General features: G+C 50.1%; 1 long non-coding RNA gene across 2 annotated transcripts; it reads right to left on the reverse strand.

Annotated features, from left to right (window-relative positions):
- Positions 1 to 1,370: 1,370 nt before the first annotated feature.
- Positions 1,371 to 7,548, reverse strand: LOC118975810 (uncharacterized). Of its 2 annotated transcripts, XR_005064142.1 has the most exons (4): positions 7,479 to 7,548; positions 2,709 to 2,787; positions 2,495 to 2,580; positions 1,371 to 1,715 (listed from the first exon to the last, which is right to left on the reverse strand). It is a non-coding gene; the product is annotated as an uncharacterized LOC118975810 (long non-coding RNA). The 2 variants fall into 2 exon arrangements; XR_005064141.1 differs by having other exon boundaries at positions 2,495 to 2,787.
- Positions 7,549 to 13,787: the final 6,239 nt, after the last annotated feature.

Consider the following 13,787-nt stretch of genomic DNA (forward strand, 5'->3'; position numbering starts at 1 on the left):
ACCTAGACCTGTCCAATCAGCACTGGGGATGAATTGGGACCCAACAAGAGGCAAGCCTGGGACCTTGCTGGAGCCCTGGGAGAGCCAAGCTGAGCAGCACAGGGAACACTGGGCCCAGAGATGCAAGCCAGTGTCCCAGCACCATTGCTGAGCACTAGACCAGCCAGGCTCTCAGCCTTTACAATTATATGAGTTGTTAAGTAACTAGTCTTTGAACACAGGTCTGACTGCAGAGCTCACAGTTTCCCTAGAGGCTCTCGTAGCTTAAGGGTTGGGACAGAGCTGGGGATGGGGTCTCACCTCTCTCACAGAATCCTGGGGTGGGTGGGGGGTGGGGGTGGGGGACACTCTTGGCCTCCTCCTAAAGCAGCTCCATCACTCAGTTTAACCTTCAAAGTTGGCATCTGCTTGCAAGAATTTGTGTCCTGTGGGAATTCAGCCTCCAGATGTCAGATGCAAGGCAGCAGCAGTGGCTGCACATGGCTCTCCCCAGAGTGAATCAGCCACATTCCAAAGGTGCAAACACAGACACCACGCCCTCGGCAGCCTGGGGCTACAGACTTCCTCCCCAGGCCCGCCCAGCCCCCACGCCTGCTCCCCTCCCCTCTCCCCTCTTCCCAGCCAGACCAGGCTCTGGGCTTCCTTTCCTGAGACATTCTCCTGGAACTGAAACAAGAGAAAATGAAAGTCATTGGAGCCAGGAGACACCCTGATCCACTCTGCTCACTCCCTCCCCTGCAGCAAGCCCAGACCCTGGCCCAGACCTCCCCCAGTTAGCAGCAAATACAGGACTGGGCAAAAATGGATTTACAGTTGTTCATGTAGAAAATAATACATTGATTAATAAATAACAACACAAGAATAAACTGTTTCTTGTACTTGCAACCATAAACCTACTTTTTCCCTACCCTGCATGGGTTCATTCACTTAACAGGTATTTGTTGAGCACCTACTGTGGGCAAACCAGATACAGACAAAACCCTGACCTCATGGAACTCAGCCCAGCGAGTCACAAAATCATATGCACGGACAGAAAATGATTCCAAGTTTGTGAAGTGATGAAGAGGAAAGAAAGAAGGAAGGGCTGAGGCTGGTGGGAAGTGACAAAGAGACGGTTATGAGGTGGGGGGCCACTCTCAGAAGTAACACATGCTGAGGCCTAAAGGACGGATCAAAGCCTCCTCTACCCCAAGTCACTTCGCAAAGAATCTCCCCCAGTCACTCAGCAAGTTCTTGAGTCCACTTCCTGATGCCTTCTGTCAGCGTTAATGCAGGGAAGTCTGGCTAATATTTTTTCAATAAGAGCTTTACTGAGATATAATTCACACACCACACAACTTACCATTTTAAACTATACAATTCAATGTTTTTAGTATGTTCACTGTGTTGTGCAACCATCACCACAATCAATTTTAGAACATCTGTATTGCTTCCAAAAGAAAACCTGCAGCCAAACAGTTATTCTCCAACCCCTGTGCCCTAGCCCCTACCAGCCAGTAATCTACTTTCCATCTCTACTGACCTGCTTATTCTGGACATCTCATGTAAATGGAACCAGACAGTATGTGGCCTTTTCTGTCTGGCATCTTCATTCAGCATAACGTTTTCAAGGTTTGTCCATGTTGTAGCCTGTGTCAGACCTTCATTCCTGCCTGGCCAGGCAGCTCAAGTGGTTAGAGAGTCATCCTGATACTCCATAGTTGTATGTTCAATCCCTGATCGGGGCACATATAATAATCAACCAGTGAATGCATAAATAAGTGGAACAACAAATAGATATTTCTCTCTCTCTCTAAAATAAAAATTTTAAAAGATTTTATTTATTTTTAGAAAGAGGGAAAGGGAGGGAGAAAGAGAGGGAAACATCAGTGTGGGGTTGCTTCTCACATGGCCTCCACTGGGGACCTGGCCTGTAACCCAGGCTTGTGCCCTGGCTGGGAATTGAACCAGCAACCCTTTGGTCCTAAAATCAATTTTTAAAAAGAACTTCATTCCTTTTCAAGGCTGAATAAATATTCCATTGTATGTCTAGACCACATTTTATTTATCCATTCATCAGTTCATAAAACATTTGGGTCGTTTCCTCCTTTTGGCTATTGTGAATAATGCTGCCATTAACACCCATGTACATGTACAAGTTTTTGCCTGAACACATATTTTCAAATCTCAGGGGTATATACCCAGGAGTGGCAGTGCTGGGTGACTCTATGTTGAGGAAAAGCCAAACTATTTCCAAACAGCTGCACCACTTGACATCGCCACCGGGAGTGTCTGAGGGTTCCCCCTCCTCTGTATCTTCCCACTACTTATCACTCTCTCTTTTTTCGTGATTGTCATCCCGGTGGGTGTAAAGCAGTATTTCAATGTGGTTTTGATTTGTATTCCCTAGTAAAGCCTGTCCTGAGCCCAGCCATGAATGGTGGTGCCCATTCCTTCCAACCAGCACAGCCATTGCCCCATCCGCTGAAGATCCCAACACCTCCAAACCCTGTACCAGATTCTGCTGTGATCCACTTCCTCCTTCACTATGGTCAAAACCACTTCAGTCCACTTTAGCCAACGCCCACCGCCTGAAGCCTCCTGTAAAAGCAAGAGTAGGGGGGCAAGATAGGGAGTCCTCCTCGGTGTCCCAAGGGCAGATAGTGAGAAAGAGGGGCCGTGGGCAAGTACAGGAGTTTCTATACATCTCTTCCTATCAGTGTCCTCACCAAAATGTGCTCCCTGAAGGCACAGCTTCCTCTGTTCATTTACTGCTATATCCTTAGGTAGTAGGCAAGCCATAAATATCTGTTGAATAAATGAACAAAAGACAAAGAGAACTCAGAGCAGAGGATGTGGACGTGAGATGTTAATGGTTAGAAGCTTGGACTCTGGAGTGAAATGATTTTACTAAAATTGTCCTACCTCTGCTACTCTATAGCTGTGTGGTCTTAGGTGAATCACTTGGGTTCTCTGAGCCTCTCTCATCATCTACAAAATGGACCTGACAGCAACAATCTACCTGATAAGGCAGTTTCGAGGATTAAATGACATAATACAGATCAGGCAGTATTATGTGCCAAGGGCCCTTAGTGATGGTCACATAATGTCAGTCTTCACAAGTGCCTCGTGAGACAGGCTATCATCACCAGCTTCAACATTATAGAGGAAGCAACAGGGACTCTGAGGACTCAACGAATGTGTTGGGTCATGAGACTGGTTAGGGCAAAATCAGGATCTGAACCAAGGCCTGTAACTTCAGGCAGGGACAGTGTGACCCAATGCCATGTGGCCCCTAACACAGACAGAGGAGAGCTGGGCAGTCTCTGAGCAGGCAACAAATTAGTCCAAAGCACTGGGCATGCACGCCTGGGCTCAGTGTCTACCTCTGTGCAAAGTGAGCAGGCCGCTGGTAAATTTCAAAAACCTCGAACTAGGGACTGGAAGGACTAAGTATGTGTCTGGGCGGTTCAGAGATCCTGGGGCCAGAAGCCTCCTGCACCAGAACCCACACCAATTCGGGTGGAGGCTCAGGGATCAAAAAGATAAGATGGTGGTTACAGTTTTATCAGGGAAAGAGAAAAAAAGCCGGAAGTTTCCAACAGGAAAGCCTGGCTACTAAAAAGGGCTCCCTTAAAGACTGCAGGCACTCTTTTCTCTCTCAGGGTGTACAGCTTCAGGAAGAAGCCACCCTGCTGAACAACCCTAAGTGACAGGTGTGGCTGGATTCCCCTCGAATCAAACAGCCCATTTGGAAGAGCTCCAGTCAACTGGCCTAGGAAAGACACCAAGCTAGCCCCTAACAAAGTGGGCCTGGTACCCCCCAAGGTTGGCTATAAATATTGGGAACTCTCTTGAGTAGAAATGGGAGTTCCCCTCACTTTTGCTCTTCAATTGAGGAAACCTGTCAGGCAAAAGAGGTCCAAAGATGGAAACTTAGGGAACACCTGTTTCGGGGGCCATAGGCAGACTATGGGAGCTTCAGGACTTCAGCATAATCTGGTGTGAAGTGCTGTGTGAGGTGAGAGCTCAGGGCAGAGCAAGGAGTTCAGAAGTGAGCTGGTGGTCTAGGGTGGCCTGATCTTTAGGGAAACTCGGCAAGAGACAGATGGAGACAGGGCTATTGCTTGAGACTCCGTCATTTATTTTAAACAGGGGAGAAGCTCAGCTGACAAGTGCTCCAATGGAGAATGCATTTAAATTGTTGTGGAAAACCATTAGCACACTAGTCTCTTATCAGCCAGAGTGCTTCGAAGGGGTTCCTTGCAACTGCCCGGCTAGGAAACCTGGGACAGGGGTTTTCCAGGTCTTGTCAGAGGACCACATGCATCACAAGTCTCTTGAGCTAGTCAAGAATACAGATCCCGGGCCTTGCCCCAAACTCACTGGTCAGCACGTTGAGTTTGAGAATGCATTAGGGCTTTAAGACTCAAAATATCTCCAGGAAGGCAAGAGGTCCAGAAGGAAGGAGGGAACAGATCAACATGAAGCAATGTGCAGAATGACTGCTCACCAGCTCTAGCCCACAGGGATCATTTATTTTTTTAAAGATTTTATTTATTATTATTTTTTATAATAGAGATTTTATTTATTTTTAGAGGGGAAAAGTGAAAGAGAGGGAGAGAAACATCAATGTGTGGTTGACTCTTGCGCACCCCTAACCAGGAATCCAGCCTGCAACCCAGGCATATGCCTCGACCAGGAGTCGAACCCTGAGGTTCGCAGGCTGGCATTCAATCCACTAAACCGTACCAGCCAGGGCTATTTATTTATTTTTAGAGAGACAGGAAGGGAGAAACAGAGGGAGAGAAAGAGAAACATTAATCATTTGCCTCTCAGCCCACAACCCAGGCATGTGCCCCAACCTGGAATCTAACCAGCAGACCCTCGCTCTGTGGAACGATGCCCAACTAAGTTTCGGTCCATGCCCACAGGTCATTTGAAGGGATCAGTTCCCATCTCCTTCTGGCATTCTAGTCACAAGAGTCTCATGACTCACATGTGCCACCTCAGACCTTTCTTCCTTCATCCCGCACCCCCATACTCATTGCTACCCAGTCAGCAGCCATAGCTTCAGCTGTGCCCTTAGTTCAAGACCAGGACCCGTGGATGGTTCCAGGTGGCCAAGTGGAATTATTCACCCCTTAGGCCCAGAGCCCAAGACCAAAGCCTGAGACTTCACAAAGAGGAAGCCCCTGGCTGAAGAAACTGGCAAGAGGTCGTGGAAGTGCCTCTTACACCAGCCCCATGCTGAACAAAGACTGACTGATTCTGCACAGATGCCAGTGCCTGGGGATGAAGCCCAGGGACTGCATATCTGAGAACAGAAAGTGTCTCTCTGCCCTTTGGTCATCATCCCCTCCCCATTCCTATGCCCTACAGTGTGTGTGTTTGTGTGTGTGTCTGGTGGTGGGGTGGGAGGAGAGGTCTCCAAGGCACCCAATTTTGCAAACATGTAGCCACACAAAAAGTACATCCCAAAAGACAAAATTAACTGTACTTGAACAATTAAAATAAATAAATTAAAAAAAAATTTTTTTAAAGTACATCCCTTCTGCTGGGGTGAATCCACTCCCTGAGGGGCAGGGCTTGGGCTCTGGACTCCAAAGGTTTGCACTTGGATCTTATCTCTCCTACTTCAAAGCTGTGGGCTCTCAGGTAAACCACTGTAACCTCTCTGAGCCTCTTGTCTACCAAATGGCCTAACAGTACGTTCTCCTGTGGTTCTGTATCACTAGGAGCTCAGACTCACAAGTGTCCTGAGGCTCAAACACAGAGGACCAGGTCCTACTCCTAACCCTCTCAGGGCCATATTTCACATCACAGCCCAAAGGTCAAGACTAAAAGCTGTGACAGGCTGGAAGAGAGGTCTCCATGAGAAGCCTACAGGCCTTCAGTGCCTTGGGACCATATCATAGGCAGATCTTCACAGGAGCATAAAAACATCTCCCCCTTCCACAACAGAGAGGCTATGGGCATAACCAGCAGAGCCCTGAGCAGCAACTCTGAGGTCCTTTCCACTACATCTGGTCAGTGATCAGAGAACCTGCTTGCCAGCAGATTTGGGTGAGTTTTGCAGATGTGCTTTAATCTCTCCAGGTTCACAGGGGTGTTTGGGTGATTCTGCTTGTCCTACAGTTGCTCCTCGTGGGTACACAGAGCCTGCCTGGCTGGCAACATCTTTGTTACTGTTCCAGAGCACTCAGCCATACCAGGCTTTCCCTGTAACCCACAACCAGAAGCAGCCTCTTCCCAGCTCCAGGTCTTCTGCCTTGACCAAACCCACTTGTACCTGCTCCAAAGCCTGGAGGGGTGACAAGTGTTTCCCAGACAACAAAAGCTTGTCCCAGGAGAACAGAAAGAAGACTTCCGTCCAGGAAAACTCCTGCTACACCCTTGTTCTGTACACTAATTTTAGGGTTTCATGGCCCCAATTGCTAGGTATGCATTACAGCACACTTTTTTAGGCAGACTGTCAGCAAAAAGGGCCCTGACAGGTCACCTTTCCCTTCAAGTCACTCACCTCCCCCTCTCTCTAGTATTTTGGGAGGAAACTGAGGAGCAAAGTGGACAACCTATCTTGGTCAAGGTCACCCCACCCTGGGTCTCTTGGGCGTGGTTCAGGGACTGACGTCAGTCTCCTTAGGCTCCAATGCTGTGTGACCTTGGGCAAGTATTTAACCTCCCTGAGCCCGATTTCCTCTCAGCTAATAGTACCTCCCAGGTCCAAGTTGTCCTGATGATTAAAAAAACAATATCATGCCCTGGCTGGTGTAGCTCAGCGGATTGAGCGCTGGCCTGCGCGAACCAAGGGGTTGCTGGTTTGATTCCCAGTCTAGGGCACATGCCTGGGTTGCGGACCAGGTCCCCGGTGGGGGCCACGTGAGAGGCAACCACACATTGGTGTTTCTCTCCCTCTCTTTCTTCCTCCCTTCCTTCTCTCTAAAAGTAAATAAATAAAATATTTTTAAAAAGACAATACCATAAAGCACCTAGCATTTGGCCTGGTTCAACACGTGAGCCATTATCATTATTCCATTCCTTTCATTCTCTCCTCTCCACTCCAGCCACAGGAGCCTCAGTGCCCGGATGCTCCTCACATTCCCGACTCGCCAGTTGGTTCCCTGGCTTCCTCCAGGTCTTGACCCAAAAGTCACCTTCCAGAAACCCTTCCCCGCTTTTGTCCTCACCCTAACACACTCATTTGACATACTGGACATTCCAATGATGCACCCCTCTGGCCTCCCTCGCCCTGTCCAGTAAAACCTTTAAGGGCAGAACTGCTTCTACATTCCCTACCCTGTGCCCGCGCTCGTCGGAGTGAGTGAAGGATTCCTATCACGTCTCCGGGGCTGCGGGTGCGCCTAGGAGTGACTCAGGGTCCAGACGCCCAACGGGGGCAAGAACAAGAGGGATAGCACGCTCAGGAGCCCCGACACCCGGCTGGCTGTAGGACCCGGGTTTCCGTGGGCGGCGCCGGGGACAAAGGACTGCCCTACCTGTGCTGGGGGCGCAGGCACCTCCCCGCGAGCGGCTGCGGCGCGCACCCCCGAGGTCACGTCCGGGGCGTGCCAGCCGGAAAGAGGCCCCGCGCGGGGCGGGAGGGGCGGGAGGTTTGCTACCAGGCCACAGCCCCCACCGCGAGCCAACGATGAAGGCGGAGCCAGCTGGGCCCCGCCTCACACTTCCGCTCCCCTGGCGGCTCATTCATATTCATGTATGGGTGAGGGGCGGGACCAGGACCCCCCCCCGCGGCGCCCCGCCCCCGGGCCGCTAGTCCCACCCCAGGGGAGGCTCCGGCTCCAGTGGGGCGCCCCCGGCTTCCGCCTCGGGGAGGGAGTTTCCACTTGGTCACGACTCAGAAATGTGTCGTTCCCGATCCTCCGCCCCCTCGTCCCTGCCTTGTGTGTGTGTGTGGGGGGTCTCTTCCCTGGAAAGGCAGGAGGGGCGGCTTCTCCTTCCTGGGGCAGGTCCGTGGGGATCCGGAGCTGACCACTCCCTTCTCCCCTTCCTCCAAGCTAGTGCCCGTAATCCTCATTTTTAAATAATTGTTCTAATTTATTAAGCACTTATTCCGTGCCAGTCACCGTGTCCTTTGNGTCCCACCCCAGGGGAGGCTCCGGCTCCAGTGGGGCGCCCCCGGCTTCCGCCTCGGGGAGGGAGTTTCCACTTGGTCACGACTCAGAAATGTGTCGTTCCCGATCCTCCGCCCCCTCGTCCCTGCCTTGTGTGTGTGTGGGGGGGTCTCTTCCCTGGAAAGGCAGGAGGGACGGCTTCTCCTTCCTGGGGCAGGTCCGTGGGGATCCGGAGCTGACCACTCCCTTCTCCCCTTCCTCCAAGCTAGCGCCCGTAATCCTCATTTTTAAATAATTGTTCTAATTTATTAAGCACTTATTCCGTGCCAGTCACCGTGTCCTTTGTGTGGACTTTTAACCATCCCAACAGTCCAACTGAGGTAAAGATAAGCAATAGTGTTATCCAGAAGCTCAGGAAAGTTGTTGACATACCCATCTTGCGCTTTTTTGGAGGGGCTGGACCCCCACCATCTTTCCTGAAATGGGCTTACCTGGGCACGTGTTGCTGGCTGAGTGTGGCTGAGAGTTGGATCTGAACACCCCACTGGAGAGAAGTTATATACTGGGGAAACCAAAGCATGAAGGCAGGACAGGCTGTACCATTGGGCGGACCCAGTGCAAAAGGAAAACTGTGGGGCTCTGTGTCAAAAAAAATAATAAAGAATTTCAAGATGGTGCCCTGGCTGGTGTGGCTCAGTGTATTGAGCACGGGCCTGCTAAACAAAGGATTTCGGTTCGATTCCTAGTCAGGGGCACATGCCTGGGTTGCAGGCCAGTTCCCAGCACGGGAGGCACGAGAGGCAACCATACATTGATATTTCTCACCCTCTCTCCTTCCCTTCCCCTCTAAAGATAAATAAGTAAAATCTTTAAAAAATTTTCAAGATGGTGCTGGGAGAAATTGAGCCCCGAAGCTTGAGCCCTCCTAAATGCCAGGCTTGTGGGATTGCACAGGTGAATATCATGAAGCTGACCTTGCTGAAAGCACAAAGGGGCTCTTCTAGGGGCGGAGAAGCTAAAACGCCATATTGTGTCACTACCCTCACCCCTCAACCCAAAGTCTTCACCTCCACACTGACATCCAAGGCTGGTCTCCAGAACTCCAGAAGTGGAGTACTTCAGGACCTCTAGGACCAGTCTTCCTGAGGGTCCGGTGAGTCCCACTGGGAAAGTGTGTCCCAAACCTGGATGACCCAGCTAGCCCTTGAAGCTGTGCCTCCTGGGCATTCTCAGCCCCAGGCCCTTCAGGCAGGTGGGCACAATCTTAAGGGCCACACCAGGCCCAGAAGGTGCCTCAGTTCTGACTTGAAGCCCTCCTTTCTCACTGGTAAAGGGTATGAGGAGCAGCCAGGGCTGCTTCCCAGAATAAACACCCCACCCATAGTCTGCCCCAGCCCTGCAGGCACTGCAAGCCAGCAGGCTGGGCAAGCCAGAGCCAAGTGGAAAGACGCTCACCAGGCCGCCAGCTCAAGGTTAATAAGTCATCCTGATCTCACTCCCTCCATCACTCCATCCTTGTGACTGGCCCCACTCACAGCGGGTTGCAGGCTTCCTTATCACAGGCTTCCTTAATAATAATAGCTCCCATTTGTTGCACTGTTCTTTCTCCCCATGGGCTTGGTGAAGTCCTTTGTGTATCCTCTCCACTGAGCCTCACACAGCCCCATAACAGGCATGAGGATCACCATCTCACAAATAGAAAGTAGAGCCCTGGCTGGTGTAGCTCAGTGGATTGAGCAAGGGCCCGTGAACCACTTGATCGAGGTTCAATTCCCAGTCAGGGCACATGCCTGGGTTGCAGGCCAGTTCCCGGCAGGGGACGAGTGAGAGGCAACCATACATTGATATCTCTCTCTCTCTCTCTCTCTCCTTTCCTTCCCCNCTCCCATTTGTTGCACTGTTCTTTCTCCCCATGGGCTTGGTGAAGTCCTTTGTGTATCCTCTCCACTGAGCCTCACACAGCCCCATAACAGGCATGAGGATCACCATCTCACAAATAGAAAGTAGAGCCCTGGCTGGTGTAGCTCAGTGGATTGAGCAAGGGCCCGTGAACCACTTGATCAAGGTTCAATTCCCAGTCAGGGCACATGCCTGGGTTGCAGGCCAGTTCCCGGCAGGGGACGAGTGAGAGGCAACCATACATTGATATCTCTTTCTCTCTCTCTCTCTCTCTCTCTCTCCTTTCCTTCCCCTCTAAGATAAATAAATAAAATCTTTAAAAAGAAAGTGAGAAACTGAGGTTCAGAGAGATCAGATGCCTGGGCTAAGTTCAAGGGCCAGAATTCAGGGTCTTTACCATTTATCTTCCTTGGTTCCTGTCATCTCTCCTATGTCTGCAATTTTGAAGGCTCATTTCTTCATGTTCACTCTCAGCTCCTTGGATAGAGTAAAGGCTCTGTGCTTATACTACTGAGTTTCCTGCTGGAGCTAGCATTGTGCATGAAACAACTATGTGTGTGAATGAGTGAGCTACTTCCCCTCTGGATATGGACAGGCAAGGTATCTCAGTCCCTACTAGACTGAGACATCTCCTTAAAGACATGGGTGGAGTTGCCTAATCCTGGACACACAGTAGACCCTCAATAAATGTTGAATGAACACATAATAACAGCTTAATAGGCATCTGTTTTTTGTTTTGTTTTTTTAAGATTTTATTTATTTATTTATTTTTAAAGATTTTATTTATCTTTAGAAGGGAAGGGAAGGAGAAAAGGAGAGAAAGATCAATGTATGGTTGCCTCTTGTGAGTCCCCTGCCGGGAACTGGCCTGCAACCCAGACATGTGCCCTGACTGGGAATCGAACAGCGATCGTGTGGTTCGAAGGCCCGTGCTCAATCCACTGAGCTACGCCAGCCAGGGCAATAGGCATCTGTTGAATGAATGGGAACCTGGAAGATGTTCAATAAATGTTTATTAATAAAAGATTAGGGGACAAGATTCAGTCCCCAAAATATCTATCAGCAATTGTCTTAGCTCAGGCTGCTGTAACAGAATACCATAGACACGCATTTGGGCTTAACCAACACACATTTACTTCGCACAGTTCTGGAGGCTGGGAAGTCCAAGATCAAAATGCTGGCAGATTCACTTCCTAGTGAGGGCTCTCTTCCTTGCTTGCAGACAGCCACCTTGCTGTGACCTCACGTGGAAGAGACAGAGAAATCCTTTCTTTCTTCCTCTTCTTATTAGGGCACTGATCCTGTCATGAGCCCTTCTGACTCTCCTGCCCTCATTTAAACCTAATTACCCCTTAAAGGCTCCACATGTAAATATAACTACATTCGGGATTAGAGCTTCAACTAATGAATTTTAATTCAACCAATGAATTCAACTATGAATTTGGGGAGGACACAAACATTCATGTAATATTTATGAAGCATATACTATATTCCATAACCTAGGTAGAAGTCTTCAGGGAGAGTGACAAAGTAGATAATGCCCTTGTATCCTACTTCTTGGGGAATTTAGGATATATTAGGGGAGACAGTCCATAACACATGGGAGGGAGCAGGTAGTAAAGAGTGGGTACTCAAAGTAAGGACTCTGAACAGAGAAATTCAGCATGATGGTGGGGAAGGACATCTCTCCTCACTCACCTTCCACTAAGAAGGAGGAAGCCAGGCTTGGAATGACAGCTGTAGTAGGTGTTGCCTCCTGGAAAAGCCAACCGCCCTAAAATCCTGAAGGTTGGTTCTCCTGGGTGTCCCACAACCCCCCTCTGCCAGGTATCTGATGACCCAGGGACAGAGCAGATTGTAACACAAGGGTTGGAATCAGACTAACTGAGATTGCAATCTGGACTATGACTCCTCATACAAGTTTCTGAGAACCTGACCAAATTTCTTAACCTCTTGTGCTTCAATTTTCCCTTCTGTAAAATAGCAATAATAATAGGACCCACTCTCAGGGTTGTTGTGAATATAATGAAAGTAAAGCATCTGGTGCAGAGAAAGACCTGGTCTGTCTGAGAACTGGGCCTTTCTGGTTGGATCATCTCCACCAAGATTATAGCATTCTTCACTCTTGTTGGATTTGCAGGAGCCAATTTAGGGGCATATTTGCAGCTAAGGGGACACTAGCTGGGTCCTAGAATTGACATGCCTCGGATCAGGCTTGACACTTGGTAGTAATTACTAATATGTGTTGAGAATATACCTTATTTACCCTTCACAACAACCTCAGAAAGAAGATGCTGTTATTCACCATCCCAACATGGGAATGTCAAGTCAGATTCCTTACAGCAAATAGCCTGCTTGTCTGTGAAAACAAGTGTGTGTGGAAAACTATTAGAAAGGCCCTCAAGAGTGAAGGTCCCTTATGGTCAAGTCCCCTTTATGGTTCAGATATCATTGGATTTTCCTGGTCACTGGATTCAGTTCTTGCTGGACTGTAAGCCCCAGGAGAGCAAGGGCAACTGAGGTTGTCACTCTTTGTTGCACCATCACACAGTGCCTGGCATCCTGCAAACACTAGGCAAGTATTTTTAACGAATATAAAATAGCCCCTTGGATACCTTTTTCATACACCTGGATTTCCCTTGGGGCTGGAAGAAATTGGACTTTGCGATACCGCAGGCTGTAGGGCCCTGCTTCAGCTGAATCGCCACGATCCCGGACGCCGGGAGGGGGCGCTCTGCGTCTCTCAGCCTCCGCCCCACCCCACACACCCGCTGGTCAGTGGACTGGGAGAGTTGGCCCCTAACAGCCCCCTCCTGAAGGCGCTAGGTCGCGAATCTGGCCTTCCCGCGAGGCCCATCTGCCGGCTAATGTTTAACCCGACCTCACTCCACATAATCCACACTAGGGAAACCCGGGTGGGGGTGGGGTCACTTCCAAATCACCATCTTCCGGGCCTACCGGCCTTTCACCTATACCCAACAGTTCATGGACTCCTACTCTTTAGCTATTCAGTGTGTCCTGTCATGCAACAGGTCACGATCACCTACTATGTGTCCATTTTCTTAAAAATGGGATGAACATATATTCTGTGACCGTCCATTCACGCAAGTCATGAGCACCTACTGTGTCTCCTCTTGCCCCAAATATAATGAACATCTACTGTGTGTCCATGAAACAGTTCACAAGCACCTACTATGTGCCAAACACTATGCCAGGCGCTGAGGATGCTGTCAGCTCGGGCAAGGACACCCATCAAATACACGAATGAAGGTGGAATCATGCCCAGAGGCAGATGCCTCACCTATAGAGGATGCTTTTTGTCTGCTGGACTCTTCAAGGCCAACTGCATAGAGGCAGGGTCGGCTAACGGCAGCAGGGCTCTTTTTAAACCAAGGTTTGCCACCGCGCAGCAGAGCAGCAAGAAGATAACTAGGCGGGGGCTCCAGATTGGCCCAAATAAAACACACTCAAGAACGCCAGTCGACTTTCAGCATCAGGAGGTAAAAACAACTTAGCGGGTGCAGGTTCGGGCTTTCTCACTCGCGTCTATCCACTCATTTCACTTTGTAAACCGCACTGCGCTGGGCACGGAGGGGCCAGGCACACAATCAAGGACCCCGCGGCACTTCGAGATCGAAGGTGGCCTCAACGGTGGGGACCCTGATGCGGGCTGAGCGGAAGCCTGGACTTTGAAGGAAACTGAGGCCGAGGAAACAGCGGTGGGGGGAGGGGAACAAGCCGGCGTCGGACAGGAAGGAGGCACTAAGCCCGGCCTCGAACCCCGGCGCGCGCTGCCCCGAAGCCGGAGCTGGGGCCTCTGCCCGCGGGTACTGC

The sequence above is a fragment of the Sturnira hondurensis genome, unplaced genomic scaffold (genome assembly GCF_014824575.4).
Source record: "Sturnira hondurensis isolate 20B ecotype Veracruz unplaced genomic scaffold, ASM1482457v3 Scaffold0020579, whole genome shotgun sequence".
Lineage (NCBI taxonomy): Eukaryota > Metazoa > Chordata > Mammalia > Chiroptera > Phyllostomidae > Sturnira > Sturnira hondurensis.